Source organism: Apteryx rowi, unplaced genomic scaffold, assembly GCF_003343035.1.
Source record: "Apteryx rowi isolate R43461 unplaced genomic scaffold, aptRow1 scaffold_123, whole genome shotgun sequence".
Classification (NCBI taxonomy): Eukaryota; Metazoa; Chordata; class Aves; order Apterygiformes; family Apterygidae; genus Apteryx; species Apteryx rowi.
In genome coordinates, this window is record NW_020447453.1 from 790,641 (window position 1) to 804,286 (window position 13,646).

Genomic DNA, 13,646 nt, shown 5'->3' on the forward strand with positions numbered 1-13,646 from the left:
TAATACCATACTCCCATTATACATATTTTTCCCAAATGCAGACTGCTTCAAGATGTTAATTTGGACTTTGAACTAGATTTAGTCACTTCTATCATTCCTGGTCAGTTAGCTGTTGATGTTATCTTAGGATTCAGTTCTTCATACTGGATCTAACTGCTAATAAACCAGTGACAAAGTATTCGTATTTCAAGGAAGAAAATCCACACATTCAATATATGGGATTATTTTATATTCCTGATAGTTCCATAGTTCAGTATCAGTAAACTGAATACGTCACTGAATTTATTGAAGTCAAATGATTAATAAAAGGTGATCATAATTGTTACTATCCTAACTGCTGTGCCTAGAGATTCTACCAAGGGCAAGTACCCCTGTTTTGGCCCTGTACCCATAGAAAGTCAAAATCTATTTGCAAAGGGCTTCTGATCCTGCAAAGTGTTATCTGAGTGTTTAAATTACATTAATTTGATCTATTCATCTACTAAACTTGTGCATAAATCCTTGCAGGATCATGACTTATCTTAAGAAAAGATAACAGTGTATATGTGCTAAAAATAAAAGCAGGGAAAATGTGAAAAGGGAAGAAAGAACCAAAACACATTAGTATTGAAGTATGTTAAGATTCACCTGTTAAGTTATTAGTGACTATCACTAGTAGTACAAGTTAAATATTTCTAAGCAGAGCTATTTTGTTTTGTACACATAACTTTTTCTACTGTATTACAATTCCCTAACCTCCTCCACACAAAGGCATTGCAAGGGTCAATTGAAATGCTTCTTTGACATGTTGTCTATAAAACAGATATGTTATTGTAACTCTAACATTGTTGATATTCTATCATTAATCAAGATTTCAATGACTTTATTACAGCTATTAACATTCCAGGATGACTCAGTCTTACTTCTAGGAGTTATAAGGATTTACAGTAATTTTTCTCAAGTCAGTGTTAGCGTTAACCAAAATTTGAAGAGTTTCCCAGTGCCAAGAAATAAAAGTTGCACTGGTATGTCAGAGAGGAGCAGTAAATTAGGCAGTGATTGTGTCGTAAGTGGAGTGTCTTAAATCAAGACGATGAAATCTGTACACTTGAAGTTGTTTGAACTATAAAATGACTTTTATGTATGTGACATATAGGTATATATAGATCATCATAAATCTGTATGATCAGCCCAGTGATATCTATATTATATATCTTTATGATAAATAGGGAAAATAAGATATGCATTAGGAAAAAAGTTAAACTTGCAAATATCAGCTAAAACATCATGAAACATGCTGACATTAAGCATAAAGTAAAATGCAAGATAAAAATTTCTTCTTAAAATATAGTTACAACAGAACAAATATTTTAAAGACTGCTCTATATAGTGCTCTCCTTTAAACATTTGGATGGAAAGTCATATAAAATTACAAATAAAAATGAGTACTCAATTAAAATGCATGGTCAAATTGTCACTTGTCATTGCATTATTATATAAAATGAATTAGCAGACTAGATTAGTTTCACTATCTTGGCATAGCTTTCCTAGTCCCTAGATTTTTTAACTGCCACAGATGTTCGTAGAATATTATTCAGGCTAGGCTGCTGCATAGTGGACAGGACAAAAACCTTATAGAATTATACCATATTAAAGTAAAAGTAATACAATTAATTAATTGTTGCTGCATTTGCCATTGTATTGGATTTCAATATACAAGTCTTTTTAATGGGTATGACCTTTTTTAAAAATATATGTAATAAAGGAAAAATAAAACCAGCTTTCTCTCATGGATGAGAAACTCAATATTTTTAGCCTATTAAAAGCAATATTCAGAATAACCATGTTTACTTGCCCTTAAAAAAACACTACTCTATCAAATGTCAATTTATACTTGATAGAACAGGACTGACCTGTCATTAGTAAAGAACTATCTTCAGTATTTGATATAAAACTAATTGCACAATACATAACAATAGTTACAATCATTTCCTAGTCTATCAAATATTAAAGCTTTTTAAATATAATTCTTTGCAAATATTAGGAAATATTAGGAAAGTAACTTATCTATCTGAAACATGGCTGGCTTCAGCCCTAATAATTGATTGATTTACACTTTTCTATGGCAATAATGTAAGTGCTTTCTTTAAAAAAATTTATAATGAACACAGCAGATAAAATCAAGATGCCTTGGACCAAGACTATTCCAATACCCTGTTATGCATATTGTAGAGCTTCTATCATGTGAAACTGATTTTAAATCCAGTCCCCAATGATCTTAACATCTATTTACTTCTTAAGGAAATAGAAAGACCAGTGCTGACAGCATGAAATTAACTGTGAAAAAGGATTTAACCTCTACTTACCCTGTAGGTTTATACCTCTGCAGGATTTAACTTCTCCCAAGACAATGCCAGAGCAAATATGAAAGACTTGGTCTTCTAATCCCAGGCAGACAAGCAACTCAGGAAATAACAGCTTTTACCTCTTTTTCTTTCTTCCATAGATGAAGACAGGAAACTTGATGTTCTTAATGGTAAGTCAAGAAAATATTTCCTCCTGTACAAAAATCAGAAGTCCATTATATTTCATTATGAGAGTAGGGATACATTTATGTAAAGGTACAGGAGAAAAAATATTAAATATGATGGATTGTTTAAAAGTAATACTCTTCTCTCTTAACAGTTAAGGTTTCAAGACAGCACTAAATGTATTTACCAAAGATAAAGCTAAAAACTGTAAGAATGTGGACCTAAAATGCACTTAAATTGACAAAGATTAACAGTTTGCTGCACAGAAGGTGCTGAGGCAGGTTCACGTGCACAAAGATTTAATGGTGGGGGCTGCAGCTGATGGCATTTTCTAATGGTGAAAGTTAGTTTTGGGGAAGGGATGACAAGGGAGGAGGAAGGGGAGGGAGAGGGAGAAAAATTGTCCTCATGGCCTAGCTTGTCAGAGAAGTGTTGGTGGGTCCACAGATGAGCATCCTCCCTTGGGCCCCCTCTCCAGTGCAGCAGGACCTGCCATGGGGCAGCAGTGGGGTTTGCAGGGGCAAGGCCATGAGAATAACAAAATGAGAATAACAGTGTGAGGGCACCAAGGGAAAAATATTGTCCCAGGGGCCGTGGGAAAAACTGCCATGGTGATGTGGGGGCAGGAGTACAGAGCTGGGAAAGAAAGGCAGGCTGCAGAACAGCGAATCCTTAGCAATATAAAGGAGAAGGCATCTAAGGCACTGTGCAACACAAGGGAGCACAGTTTATGTAAAATAATGCAAGTCACTTCCAAAGTCTCTCTCCATGTCTCTGCACTTTCTAAGGCTATGAACGAGATGAGGGAACCAGAAATTCGTGGAGTATTCAGACTAAAGGTTAATGTTTAAAATCTTAAATTCCTCCTGATTTGATCAGATAAGTAGGAAGAGGTACAAGCATCTCTGAGTACGTTGTAGTAGAACAAATCAATAATCCCACCTTTCTTAATCTCTTCTAAAGTTTCACATATATTCTAATAGACTGCTGTTCAGACACAGTGTAAAAGGTGTTTTTTCAGCAGAAATTAAACCGAAACTGGCAACAATATCATCTTTCTTCCACCTTCCTCACCCAGTACTTTCCTTTTGTGACAGATTGATGCTCCTCAACAAAATGACAGCATTCAAAATGATTCTTGGTTCAATGAAAATAAAGGGAAAAAGTTAAGAGCTGCTTCAAGTTTTGTTTCTTAATATCATGTTAGTACATTAACTTAATGTACTTCAGAAAAAAAAAAAATATGAGACAGTTCAGCCTAGATCATCCAGGTGTCAAAACACTGGCCTAAGATTTGAAATGACAGGGTTTTTTTCACATTCTGTTTCAAAGACTTCCTACATAACCTGTAATTATTCATATGGACACAAAATCTTTGTCGTAGAAAAACTCTGCTTGTTTAGTTCAGAGAGAGCCTTTATTCTCACACACACACACTGGCAGCTGCAGGGGAAGTGTGTCCGATGCACAGATCAGACGGAGGTTTCCCTGATTAGCATAAGTAAATGACTTGTATACATTTCTTTGGTTAGTATAGTTACTATCTAACACTCTCTTGATTGGCTATATATACAAGGCAGAGAACAAAGAGAATGGAAGTTCTTCACCAGCAAACTCGGCAACTTTTATCTGATTTGAGTCCTTGGCGAGCCAGGCAGGAGTTGAAGCATTTTATATAAAGCTCAAGGTTTCTTTCTCTGCTTTATCTTAAGATAGCAGTTAGTAAAACAATGAAGTTAGTCTTGTCACTATTGTTGATTGTCTTTTATCTCCACATGCCAAAGAGATTTTGGGGCCTGCCTCCCATGGAATCTGGTCTGAATCACACTGTCTACATCTACAATATCCCACAGGAGCACAGGACAGGGAGTGGGCTAAAGGCCAGAATACTTCCTGACAGAGCTTCATTCCTTTATCTATCCAGCTCAATGCTTTGCCTGTGACCACCTTATTCAAAGGATGAGAGAGCCTGAGCTCCGGCTGCCTGCAAACCCCATCTGCCTTTGGCGCGTGTGATGTGGGGCCACTGCAACTACCATGGTAGCCACAGACTCAGTGGCTGATGTGTCCACCCTCTATCAGCCATGACTTGCTGAAAAGGGCTGTTGCAGAACATGGTGATGGACTCAACCAGATGAAGCAATGCCAGCATATTCAAGTGCACTTGGGGTTGCCTTAAGGCCGAGCCTTGTTCTATTGTTTTTCCCCAATCTGCCCTACAGCTTACCTAGGGCAGGATTCAGCTTGATCTAACTTTAAGTGTCTACAGTGGAAATTTCTGCATATGACCAAGTGTCTGCAGTTCCATTAAATCAACAGAGTTGATATGTCCAAATGCATGCAAAGAATTTATCTCATCCTAAAGAAAACACCCACATTTGGTCAACTGAATGCCTCCCCAGGTCCCCTGCCTGTACTGACTAGCTCTCCATTGACTATAGTAGAAGTTTAGACACTTTGTTCAGGTGCAGATTCTTACACTGTAGACACTAAAATTAGATTAAACCCATAGATTTCATGCCATGGTGTACACATGGTGGTCTGGGCTAAAACTGAGACTTAGGACCATATTTGAAATGCACCATGGATGTTTGTTCTTGATTTACTTTGGTAAGCAAGGAGAAAAGTACTTTCTCTGCCTCATAGTAGTATTCTAAGAAAAAAAACCATTCCAGACAAATCGATAAACATATTGTGGACCATTAAGTCTCTCTATATAAATGGGATAAATATTTCAGGAAGTCTTTTTCTAGTTTATTTTCTCAGTCTTTGCATATTAAAAAAAAGTCTCATAATATAGATTTTGATGAACACTATTGGTTACCATTTATCAATTCTTCCATTTAAAGGCTATCCTTAGGGCAGCTACTATAGAGCCTAATATTATGGTATTCTTGCTTGGCACAGCTGGGAGGGCAGAAGGCAGCAGTCTAGCAAATTTCAAAGCATTCTTGAAAGTATTCTTAGCATAATATCCCTTGTTAGTGATACTTAAATCCTTATTCATGTGTCCTTTAGCCCATGCTCTGGCAACAGTATGCTCAGAGGAGAGTACATTTTTGTCTATTGCTTTCAGCTAAGAATGCCAAAAGGTTTAACAACTAAGGCTTTACAGTCTAATTTCTTAAGGTCTAACCTTCTTTGAAATTGAATGCTGTTTCACCCCTCAAACTATTCTACTTGAAACTCCAAAATACAAGCGCATTAATCAAATGGTTTGCTCAGGAGAATGCTTATTAAAAAGAGTGAAAATCTGCCTAGTGTGAAAGAAACAGTAAGCAAAAAGTACCTATTCTGAGCTCTGTAACAACCAAGTTGGTGGTTAAAAATTTGGATAATGCATAGGAAAAATTAAAAAAACAAACACTTACTTTTCTGAATCTTTCTCTTGGTAATCTATCAATTAAAAAAAAATCTTTTAGGCAACTGTCAGTCTTCTAATCCCTTCAGACATCAGTCAAAACAAAGAGCTTCTGGCCTGTGGTATCCTAAGACTCTCATATCCCCATCTTTTATACTCTGTGACTGATTTTGAAGTTGAAGTTGTTAGAGACCTTATCACCATATCAAAGATGCCAGTCAAAGAGTCTTCAGAATTTCAGTAATGTAATATTGACTCAGAGATATCATTTGGGTCAGGAAAAAGGTGTCTAGAATTTTATAATTACTGTGCCTCTTGCATGTTACAGCATTCTTGTTCATCTCTCTACTCTGGGTCCTCTCTGCCATTCTGTAAGCTCTGGAAAAATTTACCTATTTATCCTCACTAAAATCAAAGGTTTTAGGGCCTCTTTGATCTTGCCTGCACCTGGCTGAGCTTTAAAGAGCAAATGTTTTGGATTCTGATTTGCATGTCAGCTGTTCCTGGATGATGTATTAGACTGTATCAAGTTCACATTGCCCTTTGAAGCAACAGAATTTGAATTTTTTTCATAGTTTAAGCAGATATGAACTGACAGGTGAAAGTCTATCTGTCACAGCAGGGCAACGATTAGGATATAAACATATTAGTCTTCCTCTTCTTCTATGTACTTAGAGTGTCTGGCCTGATGGGTTTTAAGAATTCCTTCCAGCAGGGCCTTACCTGGGTACATATTGTTACGTACCCAGAGGTATGTCTGACTCCTTTTTCTGTGTTATGCGGGAACTTTGCTGGGAACAGCCATTCCTATTCCTGCTTTTCAGACAGTCATTTGCAAAACTACTCTTTTCCAAATTGTTTGTGTAAGAGGACAGAGATCCAGAAAATGACTCTGGCTCTCACAAATACTAGGCTAATTCCATCTCTGACCACTCCTGATTTTCTGTAGCCTTCACGGGATGTTGGGTTAGAATCCATGATTTTCCCTCTCAGGCTGGGCTTCAAGCTGCCATGTCCCATGCTCAATCCCAGCTGCTTTAGCCTTTCTAACATGGATTTGGTTCCTCCAGTTTGTTTTTCTCTAGAAGACAAGACTGCAGTACATATCAGATGTAACATTTATAAGTGATGGAGCATGGTGGGAAAGGAAGTTAAGAAAAAATGAGATTTTAAACCAATAAAGATTAGGCACAGTTTACACGTGTCTTCCCACAGGGAGTTCTGTCTCATCTACTACCCTTCTCCCGCTCAAGTCTCGAAGGGTCTGGGTAACATAATCAGCTTTCTTAGCTCATAAACCAATTACCTCCCTATCAATGCAGACCAAGAGGGCACTGGAGGAGCACTAACCCACAACAAAGTTACTAATTTCATTAGTAGCTCTTTTCTATCTTTTTTATTAAAATTAGACATATTTAGCTACAGTATAAGACTACTCATTAAATTGTTACTTTTTCAAGCCTATGTGCAAACAGACATACAGATCTAATGAAATTCCAGGCAATGATTATTATGCTGAATATCTTCAAAATAAACTATCTTTAGTGTCTCTGCCCTATATGATATCAATTTAAACCTGGCAAACATGCAAAATCATGTCCAACTGAAACATTAGTGATTTGGAAAGATCACAAAAGTTAAATTACAGTCCAAAAAATATTAAAAGAAAAGCTTGAATAGTACGTAGAGCAGTGAAGTTGCACTCACTTCGCTGGCAGTACCAGCATATTTTTAAACCAATTTCATTACGCTCCACTGTCGCGGTCCGCGGGAGTGACGGGAAAGAATCATACGCATTCACAGAATGCAGGTTCAATTCCATCTTTATTCAGCAATTTGCCTATTTTATAAGTACAAGTATTCGGCGCTCTGGCCCTTGATTTGTGGTTCATACAGATTATGTCACAGGTAGCCAATCATTGCACCGATCACGCACACAGCGGTCATGCCTTGTACCTTGCTGCTTGTTTAGCAAAGCTGTCTAGCCCTTAACCTTGGTTCCCACTGGCTTCTGCTAGCTTATCTGTACTTTCTCAGGATGTATCATTCCCAGCTGCACCAGTGTCCTTGGTAAAACTACTTCAAAGCACATAGCAGCRGCTACAGCCTGAGGCCTAAGGCTTCAGCAAATTTAGCTACTCATGCTAAGCAAGTTATGCTAAGCAACTAATCCTAAACAGTGTAGTTCCAACAATCTATATTTCATATAGATTGTTGTTCTGAAGTACCGCAAGGGCCCCAACACTCCACTTTGGCTGAACAAGCAGAAATTTGTGAACTGAATTCAGTGATCTAATTTTAGTCAAACATGGATGAAATCAAGCCATACACATGAAACACAGCCAAAATCTGTGGGTTTGATGCATCTAGACTTATGGATTCAACATGAAACACTACACAATAAGTTACTTTGAATTAAATGTTCTCCTAATAATCCTTTCTTGAACCTTAATATCCAGGGTATTAGAGAATACAGAACATGTGAAAGCTGCAGCTACATACTTAGTGTGAATATGAAATATGTATAAACAGTAGAAACAGAACTGGTTGCAACTAGTTCCAGAAGAGACAGACTAAGATGAGCAGAAAGAATAGGCATGTTTTCTGTAGTTGCAGAGAAGGAAAGAGACCTAACTGCCCTTTACATTTATACTTTCACTATGTTCTTTGGTAGAACACTAAAATATGGCAGAAGGAACAATTAAAATTTTGCATGTATTTCCTCTGGAAAATAATTGCTTTTATGATTGCCTTATCTAATCTCTGAATTCTTATCTGATCTAGAGATTTTCCTAAAGGAAAGGACTTCAGATAAGGTGACAGACAAAAACTCTGAAATGGTTGAAAAGGCATTTATGCTCCTGGTCCTCCCTTTTTCTTTAAGAAGACTTTCTGACCACCTCCGCTCCTCAGAGAGCAAGCCACTTTTATCTCTCTGTATTTCTAGTTCCAATCACTAGAAAAAACTTGTTAGCATCAGATATGGAGACAAGGTAAAAGCTCCTAAAAGCAAAGAAATTTGCCTCTCGTCTCTTAACAGTACACTAGAATATTCTTATCTGACAGCCAATATGCTGTTTAACCGCTCATCATTACATCAGCCTCTTCTAAACAAGACTAGTGCATTCATTCTGGAAAAAAACAAGTACCATTTTACAGTGATGTTTCTGCACCAGTGAAGTGATACAGGATTAAAAAAATTCTCTTTGTATTCTTAAAGCATTACTGTAGAACTGACTCTTGCTCTTTGTAATGACCCTAATATATAGCGCAATTTTAATCTGCTTTTGGCCTCTTCTTCCTGTCACATAATGATAGTCACAACTCTAGCATCAGTTTTTCTAGCATACAGTACCAATCCTGATGGCATCCTATAAATCATATTAGCACAAAGAATAAATTTTCATACACTTCATCATTTTTATATTTTTGGAAGTCTGAGTCCTATGGGTGGCCCAGGGACCAGTGCCTCCCAGATGCCATGAGATGGTTTTGACTTTTTAGTGTTTCCACTTGCCTTTGCGTCAGAGATTTACTTTTACTAAGTGATGATTTTGGAAATCTGGCCAAGTACTTTAAAGTTTCTTAGAGCTTGGACTCCTGGCTATGTAATGCTTCTCAGGACTGTAGTCTCAAACTAAGACTGTCCTAGAAAGCCACTCATTTCTTTTTCAGCTGAGGAGAAAAAATTTTATTTATAATCCTGTTTCACAAACAGGACCAAAACCTACTTTTGAAGTGTTTCTGGGATCTTCTTTCTCTTTATCTAACAATTCAGATGATTTAGCTAATACCTAAGATGATTTTTACCTGACATATTTAGATAAATCAAACCATCTTGAGATATCTGATTGCCCCTACTTCCCCATTCCCCATTTTAGCTTACCATTGTACACTGGGACAAACTAAGACTTTCTTCATCTGTTGAATGGAAACTAAAAAATAATGTAATGCAGTATTCGACATATTCTGCACTCCTACAACTGGAGTTACTTCTTCCCCCTTTTCAGGTTGGTGCTGAATCCTGCCTTGAAACAAATCATAAAAACATAATCCAGATGTGATTGACATCACATTAAGATATTGTTGATACAAACTGATCAGTAAAAATACATCTGTAGAGTTTTAAATGCCACATACAAGCGAGAAGAGTGCTGTTATGCCACGTGCCCCTTGCCACTTAACCTAGGCTAAATACTGAAGTCTGCAGGAGGACACTTTCCCATTTGCAGTGAAATGCTGGGGAATTCCAGACCAATTTTATATTAAGATATAAATCTCAAGGACACAAAAACTCAAATATGATAAATCAATTGCCTCATATGTGCCTACATCAGATGTATGAAAAATTCACTGAGGTCTGAGAGGAAGCCTTGCCAAATTTTCTAACTTTTAACAAAAAAAGCCTTGGCTTCCTATTAGTATGGGAAGAATAACACATAAGCTTATTGAAAAAGGAAAAGATATTTCCTTAGAACCCACTCTTTTGCCTGAGTCATAGAGGAAAGTTCAATATTTTTCTTCACCTTTTCCTGGCAAAGTTAGCATGCTAGATAAAAAAAAAGAAGGTCTGTTAGGTTTTGTCAGTAGTGGCTGGAACACCCGGAAGCTATATACAGTGCAGGACATTATGCAGAATCACATCACTTATCACAAAAGGGAGAAAACTATTGTACAGAAAGGAAGCGCATTTATGCTTTTCTCAATGAAAATCGTATTTAAGTAAAAGTAGTAATAAATAATATCTATTTCAAGTAACGATGTTTGTGCATTTGGAATAAGAACATCTTTAAAAGAGTAATAAAAGTAGGACAATCTTATCCTATGTGCTCTTCCCTATTCTTTGCTCATTACTTAATTTAAAATAAAAATCCAGGCTAGTAGACGGGGCTTTTTAATACATCTGGATAGTGTTATTGGTATATACAGCACCCCAATACTTCTTTAGGCCTTCAAATATGGCTATAGTTTTACTGCTAAATGTTATTTTCTTGCATTATTCAGTAAACTTATTTTTACAGTCTTTTGGTTATGTGATGAACACACGAATAAATCAATTCAATACTCATATTTCTAGGAGTTTCCAATTTCATGCAGCAAAAATGCCCAACTATGCTTTCACTGTAAAATAAATTTTTATTATAAAAAATCCCGTCAGAGTATTTCACTGATTCTTGTTCAAGTCCAAATACCTGTTTACTTTCTGTATAAACACAGCTAAATATATCCTGCTGATACCAGCAGATACACAGCCGTGAGATAAAATTTTGTTTGTTTGCTTTTTAAAATGTACTGAGTGTAACATAGTATTCCCACAGCCTTCTTTTGCCTGATGAGTATGAGACTGAATAGAAAATAGTATGACTTAACAAATGCTTTTCTTATCCAGGGTTTCAGTGCCATTAAAGGCTTGTCTAAAAACAGCAGAGCTGTAATAGGGCCATCCAAATTCTCTTTACACTCACTAGCTTGGGTACAGGCAGCAGTCTAGTCATGGACCTCAGACAATATATTCTGCTTCTTGACTGATTAAAATTAGCTTATATGCTCCATAACTCTAACATTTAAGGGATACGCAACATAATGTAGTAATACAGTTTCAGCTACCACTGTATTCCAATTTTTTTAGCAACAAGTTCTCCTTTATGTAGAGCATAATGTGTGCATATATGTATGTCATCATCCTGTATATATGCTTTAGGTATATATGCCACTGGGTTATGCATTATCAGACAGCTGCCATGACTTTGTACCACCGTATGCGTGTGCTTACAGTGACTAGTACTACAGGGCGTTATTGTAATGAAAATGTTAAACAGAGGAAAAAGAAGTTTGTATGCATGTGTGTGTGTATAAATTTATAAATAACAGGGTCAGACATTAATTGATAAAATAAAGGGCTATCAAATACCCACCCCTCCTCTATTGCTTCTCTGTCTAACCTCCCTTCCCCCCACCTCGTCTCTCTGGCTAGCGGTTACCCCAGTCTTGGTCAATCTTTTTAATAAGTTTTTGTTTCTTTCTCTACTGCCACCACCCTTCATCCTTGGAACAGCTCCTCAGAAATCAGCGAAGCCATTCAAATTGATAAATTAACATGCACTGAATATTAGGAGCAAATTAATTTCAGTTGCACCCATTCCATTCCACTGATGTCAGTGGGATTACACAGTAGCAGGCAGAGACAGGAAGGCAGCCTAAAGGCTCTGCATTCAAGGAAAGAATCTGATTCATGACCTCAAAGCTTGGAGGCCTTCATAAATCACTTCTCTCACTACTGGATTCTTTCCTTAATATCTTGCCTTTGATTTAGTAGCCAGAACCACTTCCTCTTCACAAAGTGTGGGGGTAGGGGGAGGACAGGAAAGAGTGGAACAAGTTGACATTTCCCTTACTCCCTTCTCTAAACAATATAGAAAGCTAAGGCAGAAATTTGAAAATTCTGCAGCATGTGCAATTGCTCTTTTCTCATTTACTTCCCGGTATAGAGGAGCCAAAGTGATCTCTAACCGATAGAATTCAATTTCAACAGAAGTATGATAACATGAACAAATCCTCCCACATAAGGATATAAATCAATACCCATTGTACAACTCATTCAATGTCACACAATCACATACATTTGCTGGCTCAAATGTGTCAGGGCAGGCCTGTGCAATTCAGGACAACACTCGTACTTTACATGGTCTGGAATCACAGCTGTAACTCCATGTATAGGAAATTTCAGTTGCATTCATTTTTCTGCATTTTCATAGATCTTTTGTAATGGTGGCCTAATTTGAGGCAGTAAGCTTCCAGCAAACAATTACTTCAGAAAACAAAGGAAAGGGGCATGCTCAAGAAGTAGAATAGTTTGTATTATCTTCTTTCACCTAAAGATCTTAAAGCCCTAGTCATACTGGGCACAATCTTGTTACACACACTTGTCACACTTCCATCTTCCATTCCAGCAGCAGCGCACCCAGCTTTACAGAAGCAGTAGAATAAAAATGGGGCAAATCAATGGTAGCTTTGACTGTCTTAAAATCAGCCAACACTGAATGACTGCTGCAGGACTGCCCTGGCATACATGTTTATTTATAGAGTATCAAGTACTGTTGGTGGCACTTAATCATAGTATTTAGCTTATTACCATACATCCCTCTTAAATGGTTTCTGGTAGTATTATCCACCTACACTATTAGTTCACTGGTATTAAGCATCAGTTTCCTGGAGTAAGTCCCAGTTAAGTGTATTTTATTTTATCCCACACTTCTGGACACGAGAGGGTCAAATCCCCTCTTTCAGCATCCTCTTTCTAGGTCCAGCAGAGACTTTCACCCACTGAATGGGTGGTAACTGATTTCCCTTGCCAAGACAGCCTATTGCAGCAAGCAGAACTCCCAGGTTACAATCCAGTGCAAACATAAAGTCAGAAAAGGCTTGGGTCTGCCCAAACGGACCTTAAGCCTAGTTCCACAGAAGCACGAGGTTCCTCATAACGGGTCAGCTTAGTTTGTACAGACTTACCTTTGCAGAAGAAACTGCCACATCACAGACCACAGGCTCCTGATAAAATCTTTCTCCTGCCAGGCTCTTCACACTCTACAGACTGGGTCTTGATTGGCTCTCCTTCCCACGTAAGTAGGCTGAGTTTCATAGTTTCAGAACCGACACCTATCACAAGTATCATGACAAGGCAGGAATGTTGTCACCCCAGCTTACTAGCCCTTCCTAATTTGCATGGAATCCATATGCCCCATTACATCAAATATAGTAAGACACAGAAAAAAACA